Source organism: Sorex araneus, chromosome X (assembly GCF_027595985.1).
Source record: "Sorex araneus isolate mSorAra2 chromosome X, mSorAra2.pri, whole genome shotgun sequence".
In the NCBI taxonomy this organism is placed as follows: domain Eukaryota; kingdom Metazoa; phylum Chordata; class Mammalia; order Eulipotyphla; family Soricidae; genus Sorex; species Sorex araneus.
In genome coordinates this window covers 366950062-366964532 of record NC_073313.1, presented here as the reverse complement: position 1 = coordinate 366964532, position 14471 = coordinate 366950062, and the positions used below count along the sequence as shown (strand labels likewise).

At 41.8% G+C, this 14471-nt stretch overlaps 1 non-coding gene across 1 annotated transcript; it reads left to right on the top strand.

Annotated features, from left to right (window-relative positions):
* The first annotated feature begins 12590 nt into the window (after positions 1 to 12590).
* LOC129400244 (small nucleolar RNA ACA64) lies at positions 12591 to 12714 on the top strand. The gene has a single exon (XR_008627555.1). It is a non-coding gene; the product is annotated as a small nucleolar RNA ACA64 (small nucleolar RNA).
* Positions 12715 to 14471: the final 1757 nt, after the last annotated feature.

Sequence of the window (14471 nt, the reverse complement as noted above, 5' to 3'; positions counted from 1 at the left end):
ATCTGAGGTGCCCCAGTGGAACTTGCTCCTTATGGGGTCCCGAGAGATATCTAGTGAGCTGCTGTCTTCTGGGATTCATTGCTGTGTCTCTGATTAGCAGAAACTTTGAGTGACAGAACTTCCAGTAAGTCATGTTTAGGTCCTGGGTCTGGGTCTGCCTGGTGTCTTTCCTGCAACTCTCTGGGACAATAGTGATCATGTGGGACAGACTCTACAGTAGAACAATGTGGCTCATTATACACACATCTTGTTTGAGTCTCTCTCTCTCTCTCTCTCTCTCTCTCTCTCTCTCTCTCTCTCTCTCTCTCTCTCTCTCTCTCTCTCTCTCGCCCTGAGGTCTCTGATTGCATTCCTTTGAGTTGGTTCACTTTCTTGTTCCTTGGGCATCTTTCCCCAATACATTCTCTACCCTTACCATTAGCCTGTCTAAAATAAGCAGAAGAATCTAGGACTCAATTACTAGTTGTAAATTTTCTACTGTGGAAGATATAGAAGAGGTAACCATCAACATCTCCATCAAAGAAACTATCAGTGGAGAGGCTGTTATTTGGAAAGATGTGCAGACATCCATCAGTAGCCATGGTAAAGTAAAACATTTGTTTTACTTAGAATTTTGGAATAAATGTGATGCAGCTTCTAAGATAGAGTAGAATATTAGTAGAATATTAGGATACACTTTTTAATATTGTGAGAATGGGAAAGAATTGGGGTATTTTCATTTGCCCTAGTGGATGTTTTCTATGTTTATCCTCTGTAAAAATGAGACCAAGTGTTAGTGGTAACTAAATAAATTAAAATCTCAGATGACTGAGGAACTATGACCTTTGCATTATTTTCTGATGCATTATTTTCTGTCACTTAGTCTTCGACAGGTCTTAATGAGAGGATGGTTTACAATGCCACTGAATGATTTCCAATATTAGATGCCTTAAATGTGTTGGGGAAAGGACTGTTTGTTTAGTTTGAAATTATCTAAAGACTTCTAACTATAAATAGGCTCTGGTTTCCTAGAAGTAACAGACAACAAAACCAGCAGTCCCTGGGATATATGAAATACAGCTTTCCAAACTCAAGTTTCTATAGAGAAAGAAGAAATATATTAGAATATGAATAAAACAACACAAGACAGGCCAAATGCCCACTTCTCTAAAAAAAATTATATCTAGTCAACAATGAAAAAAATTTAAAGCCATACTTGGATGATGCTGGCTCTGCACTCAGGAATTAGTTCTGGCAGTTCTGGGGGACCCTTTGGGAGGCTAGGGATTCAACCTAGGTCAACCATGTGGAAGGCAGGTGCCCTACCTTCTGTACTATGTCTCCAGCCCCTGAAATATAGTTTTCTTTTAAAATATTTGATAGATATTTTATTGAAGAAGAATTTATGCATATAAGAAATCTGTGTGGCATGTTTGTGGGTTTTGGCGACGGGCACTGGAGCAGAGAAGAGCCGACCTTGCAAAGTGGCCTAGAAGCAAAGCTACACAAGAGGTACTATTTGGGCAAAGTTGGCAAGAACAGGGCGTCAGCACCAGGTGTTTGGTCTTGAGCCTCACTTGACCTCTGAGTCACATGCTTGCAAGGCACAAAAACTGTCACGTACACTTAGCAGGTCACCCTAACTGCAGCATCTAGCCTTGGTTGAGATCGGACCGGGGCAAAGCAGAGAAAAAAGGTGATAGACCAATAATGCTGAATTTTCATGTGATTGGACCTTCTTGTAAGCCAAGACTCTATAAAATATGTGTGTATTTGGCAATAAAGTGAACAATCATTGGCTGCTCTCGGAGGGTGTTTCTCCGGGCGCCCATCATTCTTTGCCCCATGTCTGCCCGTACCCAGTGTGCAAGGTGTTCCGGCACTTTGGAGGAAAACTGTTCCCCAACATCTGGCGCCCAGAGTGGAACACCTATGAAGGTAATCAGGAGTTTCTTCGGACTGGTGAGTTCCCCCTGACCCAATCTGGGGGACTCCCGGGCTTCTTCAGCCCCTCAACCCTCTTTCCTTGTCTCATTTTCCTCCTTCTGTCTGAAACCATGAGAACTACCAGCTCCAAAGATTCTCTTATTCTAAGCAATCTGCAAGAAATCTTATGCTTTCGAGGCATGAAACTTAACCAATCTCAGGGTGAGGCTTTTTTGGCACCTGTGTGTGAGATCACTTTCTGGATAACCAGTCTGGTGATCAGCAACCTTGTCCTGAGTCTAGTTCCTGGCCATAAGGGCGCAGGCGAGAGATAAGAAAATATTTCCCCTGAATTTTATTTTCGTTCTTTAGGCCTTTTGCCAGTGTCTCAGGTCTTTTGAGGAAGCAGAAACCCTACAGGGGACCTCTGCTACATCGCCAGGAAGGACACCGCAGGCAGGCCCAGAAGGGAGCCTCCAGATACTGCTTCTAACATTCCTGTTGAGAACTGCTCTCTGAAAACTTACACCTCTCAGGACAAGCCTCTCCTTTGTCCTGCAGTGCCTGCTAATCTCCCCACTTAGGCCCTGCCCCCACCCTGCCCCTGTATCCAGTTCCTAAGCCATCTGGTGTAAGGTTTGCAGTCCTGCCAGAGGTTACCTATCTTTGTCTGGTGTGTGTCGTGCTTGGGGCGCCTCGTACTTGGACACCCTATTTTTCACAGGAACTTAAGGATCTCCACACCACCATTAAGGAGGATGGCGTTTGGACATCTTGGACCAAATCAATCCTGTACACCATTTTCCAATCGCTCAACACGCCCCGCGGTTGGCAGTACATTGCTCAGTCCATCTTGCCGGGCGCCCCCTTCCTTCAATGGGAAGCTTTTCATAGAGATGAGTGCCCGGAGGTTGACCACCATAACACGCTTCTGCACCCCATCAACTTGGTCTCTTGATCACCTGCTGGGAGAGGGAGGGTCTAGAGACTCGCACTCCCTGTTACAACAGCCCCCCAGGGTATTTGCCCAAGTATGCCTGTACGCTCATCAGTCCTGGGGAAGGCCAATGCCTGGCGCTGACGGGTCCTCTGGTATGCCTTTAACTACCCTGTATCAGAAAACCATAGAGCTTTTTTCTGGACTTCATTAAAAAAAAAAGTCAAAGAAAGCGTTGAGCGCAGTCTCAGAAGCCATTATTCAGGATGAGATGTACACCAATTAGTCTGGGATGGAATGACTCCTGAATGTAAGCGTGCCTGTGAGTGCACGCAGTATGCCCATTATAAGGATTAAATCATAAAAACACAAGTAGTGGGGTCATCATCTTTCCATGCTGTAGTAATGGCTGCCGGCTTGCAAAACAACTGCATGAGTAATCCTCACTGTTCTGAATGCAGTTGCTGGAGGAAAACCTGTCTCCAGAAGGACCCGCCCATAAGGGACCCCCTCCAAACCGAATACCTCTGCCCTTGGTGTCAGAAGGGACATCAATGGAAGAAGGACTGTATGTCCAAAACCCACAAGGATGGGTTCCCGCTGAAAAATTTTCTAGACCATCCCAATAGTACAGAACTCCTGCCAATCCCCATACCTGATAAGAAAATTCTAACTCTCCAGCTCAGAACTAGGAGTCAAAAATGGTAACATCTGACCACCTTAGGCTTACAACAACTTTCTCATAGTTTATTTTGTTATTTTGCTAGCTTTATATTATCAAAAGGGTTTTCTTGACCCATTTTCAATACGCAGCAAGAAGACTGGTCAGGCTGGGGAGGAAGGGGGCAAGGTTCCCAATCGGCCAGCAGGGCTAACTTTGTCCTGGGGACTACCCCTTCCTTTTTCACTCTGTCAGTTTTCTCCCTGCCATTCTTTTTTTTTTAATTTTATAAAAAAAACTTTTTAGTGAATCACCATGATGTGCAGTTACAGACTTACAAACTTTATTGATTACATTTCAGTCATAAAATGATTGAGTACCCATCCCTCCACCAGTGTACATTTTCCACTACCAATGTTCCCAGTGTCCCCCCACCCCCAACACCCCCACCCCATCCCCCCACCAGTGTACATTTTCCACTACCAATGTTCCCAGTGTCCCCCTACCCCCAACACCCCCACCCCATCCCCCCACCCACCTCTGTGGCAGACACATTCCCTTTTACTCTCTCTCTCCTTTTGGGTGTTATGGTTTGCAATGCAGGTAGTAAGTGGCCAGCATGTTTGGTCCATAGTCTACTTTCAGCACACATCTCCCATCCTGAGCCAGATCTCCAAGCATCATCCACACATCATCCACACAGAGAAGTAGTGGCTCCTTCTCTATCCCAGGGCTTTTTGCCCCAGCATGTGAGGCCAGCTTCCACACCATGGAGGGATCCTCCTGGCCCTTACCTCTATTATTCTTGGGTGTTAGTCTCCCATTCTGTTACTTTATATTCCACAAATGAGTGCAGTCATTTTATGTTTGTCCCTCTTTCTCTGACTCATTTAACTAAGCATGATACTCCCCATGTTGATCCACTTATAGGCAAATTTTATGACTTCATCCTTTCTAACAACTACATAGTATTCCATTGTGTAGATGTACCAAAGTTTCTTTGACCAGTAATCTGTTCTCGGGCACTCAGGTTTTTTCCAGATTTTGGCTATTGTAAACAGTGCTGCAATAAACATACAATAAATGTACTTTTTGCATCTCTGGGATATATTCCTAGGAGTCGTATTGCTGGGTCAAATGGGAGCTCGATTTCTAATTTTTTGAGAAATGCCCAAATTGTTTACTCAAAAAATTGAACCAGTCGGCATTCCCAACAGCAGTGAAGGAGAGTCCCCTTTTCCACACATCCATGCCAACATCGGTTGCTTTTATTCTTTTGGATGTGTGCCAGTCTCTGTGGTGTGAGATGATATCTCATGGTTGTTTTGATCTGCATCTCTCTGATGATTAGTGATGAAGAGCATTTTTTTTCATGTTCCTTTAGCCATTCAAATTTCTTTTTTGAGAAAGTTTCTGTTCATTTCATCTCCCCATTTTCTGATGGGGTTGGGTGTTTTCTTCTTGTAGAGTTCAACCAATGCCTTGTATATCCTTGATATTAACCCCTTGTCAGAAGGGTACTGGGCTGTCTTTGTATTCTATTAACTATTTCTTTTTGAGGTGCAGAAGCTTCTTAGTTTAAGATAGTCTCATTTGTTTATCTCTGTTTTTACTTGCTTGGTCAGTGGCGTGTCATCTTTGAAGATACCGTTAGCCTCAATATCGTGGAGGGTTTTGATGATCTTGTCTTCAATGTACCTTACGGATTTTGGTCTGATGTTGAGATCTTTAATCCATTTTGATTTAGCTTTTGTACATGATATTAAGTAGAGATCTGAGCCCATTTTTTTTGCATGTAGCTGTCCAGTTTTGCCAGCACCATTTGTTAAGGAGGCTTTCCTTGATCCACTTAACATTTATTGCTCCCTTATCAAAGATTAGATGATCATATTTGAGGGTGTGTGTAAGGATATTCAATCCTATTCCATTGGTCTGCAGCCCTGCTTTTGTTCCAATACCATGCTGTTTTAATTATTACCGCTTTGTAGTAGAGTTTGAGGTTGGGGAAGGTGATGTCTCCCATCTTCTTTTTCACAAGAATTGCTTTAGCTATTCATGAGGGCTTATTGTTCTATATGAATTTCAGGAGTGTTTGCTCCAGTTCTTTGAAAAATGTTATGGGTATCCTTATAGGGATTGCATTGAATCTGTACAATGCTTTGGGTAGTATTGCGTTTTGACAATGTTAATTCTCCCAGGCCATGAGCAGGGGATATGTTTCCATTTCTTTGTGTCCTCTTTTATTTTGTAAACTAGCATTTTGTAGTTTTCTTTGTACAGGTTTCAAGGCTTTATCTTATAAGCCTCAGCCAATACTAATGAGAAGTTAGTCTGCAATAAACATACAATAAATGTAATTTATAAAATTTAGAGTTATAAAATTGGTTGCAAAACTTTTATCCCATCAGAGTTTAAAGATGTCAGGCTTTTTTTGCTGGAATTTCAGACCAGCTTCAGGACTTTCTGCTGAAAGAAAAAAAGTGAGTCACTTTAAAATCCAAGTGGCTAAAGTCAGCCCCTTTGGCTTTAATGACCTTGTAGCTGAACAGAGGCAGCTGCCCCCACCCCCTCTCCCTTCTGAGCTAAGGCAAGGGAGAGCTGAGAATGGTGACATATCATAACATGCTGATTCCAGTATTGAATTTAGGTAGTTAATATCTAAGTGTTAAAAATTTTGAATGCCTTTTGAATAGACAATGTCTAGAAAACAAAATATGTATTCGTGGCAAAAAGGAATCTAAAGTTTAAAACACTCTGATAGAAGAGTCTTATCTTAAGAAAAATGAAAGGAAAAAAGAGATAAAATAGAAAACTAGAAGGAATATTTGACTTCGTACTAAGATAAATATAGATAATCTATAACTTTGTTCCTTTTCTCTATATTATCTTATTTTCAAGAATTGTTGTGGCTGGAGTGATAGTACAGCGGGTAGGGTGTTTGCCTTGCATGTGGCTGACCGGGATTCGATTCCCAGCATCCCATATGGTCTCCTGAGCACCGCCAGGAGTAATTCCTGAGTGCAGAGTTAGGAATAACCCTGAGCATTGCTGGGTGTGACCCAAAAAGCAAAAAAAAAAAAAAAGAATTTTTTACAAAAAATTGGGTATGTGACTGAGTTGTCTACTGGAGAAAAATAAATATTGAGGTTAAAGTCAATTAGCTTGTGAGTCAGTTATGCAACCTTGGCCATGGCTTTGTATTTGTCATGGACAAAGACACCTAGGTTCCAGAGGTCTTATTTTCAAAGACTAAGCAGATAAATGAAAATATGTGTGACTTTGAACATATATGGCAGGAGTGGGGTGGGTTGGGGAGGGGTGTTCCACGTGAATCCACAATCCTGAACTCTGGATTGCCCCAGTTTCCAAACAGATTAACAGTCAATGATTTCCCAATAAAACTGTAAGGTCAGTTGAAGACCGAAGAGTTCAAAGTCTAGAGAGAACAGGATGAAGAAATATGAGAGAGAAGACTCAAGAGTGTCTCTGATGTCAACAGAGAGACCCCACAGCCCAACTGAGGTCAAGGTCAGAGCCAGGGGGCTTCTATTTCACACATCCATGTGTGAATGTGTATGGGTGGCTGGGGTCATTACACACTTGATCTTAGTCAAAAGTATTCGATATGCCAAAAAACGGTAACAACAAGCCTCACAATGGAGATGTTACTGGTGCCCGCTCGAGTAAATCGATGAGCATCGGGATGACAGTGATGACAGTGATACAGTGATGCTGGGGCCACCAAAACCTGGGTGATATATTCCAGGAGCACCCAGTGTGTCCCTCCCATTCCTCCAGTATCACTTGAAACTGTCTGCTCATGGAGATCACAATCATGGTCTCGACTGGAGATATTTTTCATCCTTTGATAAAAGATGCTTTTAAAGGGACAGAAGGCTACATGTGCTTTCTGTCCTGAGCAGGGTCTGGAGTAGCCCAACACTGGCACAGGGTCCTCAACTTGGTCACAGTATCTTCAGTGCCTACTCTCAAGGGCTTCCCAGATGAAGGGAGAGAGATGCATAGTAATCACTGGAGTGGGAGCAATGATGGAAGCAATCGTGCAGGGAGAGGGTGCCTGGGATAGGCTGACTAATGTCATTAGAATTTATTTGGGTTTTATTTCTGCACAGAAGTAAATCCCCTAGAACTCTAGCACTGAGATTTAGTGGGAGAATCTAAGAATTATAGGGAAAGAAGATACTCATCTCCCCCTCTACTCTCACCCATTAAGGAGCACTCACACAGACTCACTTAGCTCAACATGCATAATAATACCAGTTAGAAACATTACAGAGTTCTGGAGGAAGAAGAAGTCCATTTCCCATTCTTGCAGGGCCTGCCTAGGAGTTAGGAAGTTTTTGGAATGACCTCAGAACCCTATATCCAGCATTGAGAGCCACTGGATTAATTTTTGTTATTGAAGAAAAGATTGAATTTCCCAGATAAGCAAAAGTTAAAGGAATGATTGTTGTATGTAAATTGAACTTGTGAGAACTGTTAAAGGAACTTTTGTTTAAAATGAATATTTATTTTAATCAGAAAAACAATGAGGTATTATTTTACACCATGGAGACTGGCACACATCAAAAAGCATAAGAACAACCAATGCTAATATGGTTGTAGGGAGAAAGGGACAATCACTCACTGCTGGTGGGAATGTCGAATGGCCCAGCCCTTCTGGAAAACAATATGGGAATTCCTAAAAGAATCTAAGAATTGAGCTTCCACTGGACCCCAGAAAACCCATATTCTTGGAATATACCCCAAGTGTCCAAAAACAAAATTGAGAAAAGATATTTGCATCCCTGTGTTCCTTGCAGCACAATCCACAATAACCAAAATCTGAAAAGAACCCAAGTAGTTCAAGAATAGATGACTAGATAAAGAAACTATTGTGCATATACACAATGGACTATTATTTGACCACAAGAAAAGACAAAGTTATGAAATTTGTTACTATATGGAAGGACCTAGAGAGCATCATGTTGAATGAAGTTAGTCAGAGGAAGAGAGACTGACACATAATGTTCTTTCTTATATGCGGGATATAAAGGAACAGTGGTGGAATAACAAATACCAAGACAGTGGAAGCAAAGGACATGAGGACTGGTATGGGGTGCAATGCCTCTGGTGGAGGGAAATGGTCAACTGGGAGGAGGAGGTAATGCTGAAAGGTGGTAAAGTGTTATATATTAGCAACGGTACGGTAAACCACAGTGCATAAACTTATAAATATATATAAAACAATGCTTCTCATAGGAGCAGACTGGTGGGTGGAGGAAAATGGGTTGGAGATGAGCATTGGTGGAGAGAAACGGACACTGGTGAAACATTGTGTGCCTGAAACCCAATCATGAGTAACTTTATAATTTCTCAGTTTTATTAATACAATTAAATAAAACCAAAGTTTTGAAAATCCAATAAATATGTAAAGTTCACTATAAGTAAAATGAACTAAAATAAAAACAAAATTCACTAGAAGCTAAATATCGGCCAACCACTGAATAACAACCCAAACTTTCTCAGAAATCTTTTCAGCAGACACTTTAGAGGCTGAGTGGGCGCTGCGGCTACGAGTGTGTGATCTCCTGCCACCACAACCATAATCAGACCAGGACAAGAAAAAGGAAGAAAAAAAAAACTACTACACTTGATTATATTTTCAACACACAAAAATGAAAATGATTCATGACCTGAAGATAAACCCAAAACAAAACTACTTTTGGCTTTTTCTAGGTGACTCATCGCAGTTTCTTGTTCCAGACATGAAAGAATGAAGGAAAAGAAGCAAACACCCTGCACAGACTAGGTCCAGGATGGCTGCAGGGTTTTGGTGTTGGAAGGAAGAGATTTCCTCCTAAGAAAATGGCTGGAAACAAAACAAAACAAGAAAGCTGCAGAACTGGATAGTCTCAAAGGATCAGAGGATCTCTTGTGAATTTCATTTGGATCTTTTGGGATTGATTAGTTTTGTGCTTTCTGGATCTGGGGACTCATCAACCACCTTGCAATGAAATCAGTACCTTATGGTGCCATAGCATAGCCCGGACTGTCCCCTACACAGGCAGGGGACACCCACTGCCTCACCTACGAAGCATTCTTGTCTATGGGGTGAATTAAATGACAAGGAAATAGATACTCCACAATGTGATTGTTCTGATCTCTTCGGTAAGGGAAATATGGGAAGGCAGTGGGCTGTTCTCACTTCAGATTAGACACAGCCAATTTCGCAGTGTACAACATCAACTGTACTGGATGTTGGTTTGAATAAAGTGAGTTATTAAAGGTATTTTGTGTGTGTGAAATAACCAAGACATTTGAATATAGGGACCTGAGGAACACTAGAGCAGTGGGTGGGGCATTTGCCTTACATGCTTGGATGAACCAGGGTTCAATCCTGTATGAAGCCAAATGTTAGCTTTAAAATGTGCTAGACATATTTGTTAGTAAAGTGAAAAGTTTCTTCCCACACTGATATCAAAACCTCTTTGCCCCTTTCCCATTCCTGGGGTCTCAATAATCTTCTAGCCGAAATAAGAAAATGAATAAATAAATTTGTTCATAATAGAGGACTATTGCTAATAATATTATTGGCAGACAACTAGATGAGGTGATAGCAATCCTTGACTGAGTTTTTAATTTCTTCCCTTTGAAAAAATGACTCAGTAAGAATTTTTCAGACATAGCAGCAGATCATTCTGGAAGATATTTGAGGCTTACACAGAGCTTCCAACTTTGTGTTTGAATTAGAATAGAATCTGTTCCGTGAGACAATTTGTGTATTAGTGTGATCCATTTACCCAGCTGTGAGCCAACAAAATCATTAGGAAGAACAGGAGACATCCTCTTCTTTGTGTTGTGTCCTGAAGTAGAATGGACAGACCATTAGTCAGGCAGAAGCACACACATTAAATGATATAAGCTAGGGAATGGACACAGACCACAGCCCTGTAGTTCAAGGTGAACCCCAAGTTCACTATGTGCTTGGAGAAGCAGGTATGCACAGGAGGAAACTAGGTCAAAACGAGGGGCAGATGAGGCTTAATATAGGAACAGGCAGCTTTCAGTGGGTTTTTCTGCAGAAATCTTGTAGACTATGAGAAAGTGAGATCAAAGAAAAATGCTCAAAGGTGCTCAAAGAAAAATGCTTCCATACAAGAATATTATTCCTGGAAAAAATATTCTTCATGAATGAAGGAGGACTGAGAACATTTTCAGACAATGGACTTAACTTTTTCAGCTGGCAGTTTTATCTTTTTCTTCCATACAATATTTTATTTATATTCTAGTTTTAATTCATTTTTTGAACTAATAGGCTTTAAAATTATTTGCACAATGTATACTGCTCTTTTTATCTTTATTCCTCTTGAACATTTTTGTTGGTTGTGATTAAAATACATGACTTGATCACAACCTATATTCAAACATATAATTCTATCACTTATCATAGCCTGTATTCAAATATATTCAAACATATAATTCTATCACTTATATGTGTAAGTATTTTACAATAGTAAACTTTTTATTCTTCCATACACTTTATGTATTTATGTCACAACTCTACTATATGTTACAATTATATTTACATTAGACAGTTGATATGGAAACAAAAAGGTTATTTTATATAACCATAATTTCAACCATCTGTGACACATTTATTTGTGTAAATCCAAATTTCTATCTTGTATCATATTTTTATTAGTTTTGTTTTTTGGGGTCACTGCTGGCAGTGCTTGGGGGGACTGTTTGAGATGCAAAAGACCAAATCCTGGTTGGCTGCATGTATGGCAAGCACCCTAACTGCTGCACTGATATGACCCTCATATTCCTTTTTTTTAAAATTGAATCACCATGAGAATAGTTACAAAGCTTTCCAGTCTAAGTCTTGGTCATACAATGATCAAACACCTATCCCCTCACCAGTGCACACCCTCCACCACCAAGAACCCCAGTATACCCTCCATCCCACCCCTCCCGCCGCCTATGTGGCAGATAATTTCTACCTTACTCTCTCTCCGCTTTGGTCACATTCAGTATTTTGACAAGAGATCCACCATTATTATTTGGAATTTTCCCCAACATTCAGACCTGCCTAAAAGGCATCATTAGATAATTTGTTTTCTATTGCTGATATGAAGAGCATTTTGGATTTCTGATATTTTAGTAATAAGTCTGAAGAAATTTCTGCCAAAAGCCACTGGGTTCTGAGATTGTTTTGTGTGCCTCTGAGATCATGGCCTTCAGGAGTCAGGAGCCATTCGTGGGTGGCAACTTGGGGCCTCGTCAGGGCCGGGAGAGGGGCCGGTTCCACATTCCATCCTGTGAGGCCCTGTATGTCGCCTCTCTCTCTCTAGTTTTGGGCAGGGGCAGAGGTTAGATCTTAATTTTCCATTGCTCTCTTTGTATATCAGGAAAGGTCATGCAGCGGCACTCTTGGGAGGAATAGTCCTGTGGCCACTTACCGGAGCCACGCTTGTAGAAGCTCATGGTCGCCGGGATTCCATCTGGAGAAGGCAGGGAGACTGCACCTGCTCCATCTGGGGGTCCTGGAGATATTGGCTCATTATGGAGCCTGAAGAAGTCTCCGGTGTTGTGGTGTCTGCCAGTTTTCTTCACTGCTGAGTGTGGCAAGATGGCACCAGGGGCGGGTTGAGGGCGTGACTCCCAGCATCAGGGCTGGGAGCCGGGATAGAACTTCCCGGTTCCGGGGCCACCATGGGGTTCAGAGGGATAGTCCTGTAGCAACATACCGGAGCCATGCTTGTAGAAGCTCATGGTTGCCGGGATTCCATCTGGAGAAGGCGGGGAGATTGCCCCTGCTCCATCTGGGACTTCCGGAGATATTGGCTCCCTATGGCGCCCGGAGAATTCTCTGGTGTTGTGGTGCCCACTGGTTTTCTTCGCTGCTGAGTGCCCTTATATTCCTTTTACAGAAAAAATATGTTTAATATTTTTTTGTAATGTTTGACAAGAAGTGTACTTTTCTATAGATATTAATTTTTATTTTGTTCCCTTGAAACTTCATTTCTCAACAATTTGAATATAATGTGTGTACATATTTTATATTCAAAACATTCTCTCGGCGCCCGCTGAAAGTCACCTGCGGCCTTGCCCGTGGCCATGGGTGAGACTCGGTGCCCAGAGCATGGGGGCTTTAGCTCACCGCCCACTTTTGGTGTGGGGAGGTGAAACCCAGGCCCCGACAGCGCCTGGCGCGACCCTCCTTTCCCCCCATCCTCCGTTCCGGCCCAGCTGCGCGACCCCCGGCTCCCCGACCCCGCTCAACCGGCCCGCCTTCTGTCCGCAGGGAGCTTGGACCATCAGACCGTCGGACCCCGAGAGCTGGCGCCAGCGCTGCGGAGCAGGAGCGGGGATGGGGCCCGCCCCATCCCCTTTTCAATAAAGTTGCTGATGTTGTAAAAACAAAACAAAACAAAACAAAAACATTTTCATACCCTGAGTTTATTGGAAGTCTTGATGTTTTTATTATTTCTGCTAAATTCCTGGCTTTTATATTCAGTTTCTATTTTGTTTTTACTCCATGTTCCCTCTCTCTTTTCTAAGATTCAAGTTATCTTTATATTGAGCCTCTTTTTATTATCCCATAGCTTTGGAGACCTATTTTGTTATTGTTGTAACCTTTTATTCCCCATTATATGTTTTAATTTCTTTTTGTATACATTTCAGCTTAACTGTAATTTTATTGAAATATCAGATAAGGCTGTCAAAATAATTCTCCCTTACTATTTTTATATTTTATTTTTATTGTCTTAACTTCATTTTTCTTATAACTTACATCTTTCATTAAGACATTTCCTAGTCATGCATATTTCCTACCTTATTTCCTCTAGATGTTAATTCATTACTTAGTTGTATTAATTTATCTGCCTGATATTGTCAACATCTAGGTCATCTCTGAGTTTGTTTCTATTGGTTGCACTAGCTCTTGTTTTTTATTGAATCATCCTGAGATACAAAGTTTTCATGACCTGGTTTTAGTCATACAATGTTCCAACACTCATCTCTCCACCAGTGTATATTTTCCACCACCAATATCCCCTATATCCTCCTGCCATCCTCTTTCCCCTTCCCACCTCTATGGCATGCACTTTTCTTCTTTGTCTCTCTCTCTCTCTCTCTCTCTCTCTCTCTCTCCTTTTGGGCATTATCATTTGCAATACAGATACTGAGAGGCCATCACGTTTGGTCCTTTACCAACCTTCAGCACACATCTCCCATCCAGAGTGATCCTTTACAATGATCATTGTCATACTGGTCCCTTCTCTATCCCAATTGCCCTCTCCCCCAGTCTTTGAGACAGGCTTCCAAGCATGGACCATTAGTTCTAGCCCTTGTTTCTACTGTCCTTGGGTGTTAGTCTCACAATATATTTTTTAAACATCCCACAAATGAATACAGTCATTCTATGTTTATCCTTCTCCTTCTGACTTATTTTACTCAGCATGATGTTCTCCATGTCCATCCATGTATAAGCAAATTTCAAGAATTCATTTTTTCTAACAGCTGTATATAGTATTCCATTGTATAGATGTGCAATAGTTTCTTTAACCAGTCGTCTGTTCTTGGGCACTCGGGTTGTTTTCAGATTCTGGCTATTGTGAACAGTGCTGCAATGAACATACAAAAGCAGATGTCATTTCTACTGTGTGCTTTTGCATTCAAGGGCTATATTCCCAGAAGTGGCATTGCTGTATCAGATGAAAGCTTAATTTCTAGTTTTTTTCTTTTTTTGCTTTTTGGGTCATACCCAGCGATGCACAGAGGTTATTCCTGGTTCTACACTCAGGAATTATCCCTGGCGGTGCTCGGGGGACCATATGGGATGCTGGGACTCGAACCCAGGTTGGCCGCGTGCAAGGCAATTGCCCTACCCTCTGTGCTATCAATTCAACCCCTTAATTTCTAGTTTTTTTGAGGAATGCCCATAGTGTTTTTCAGAAAGGC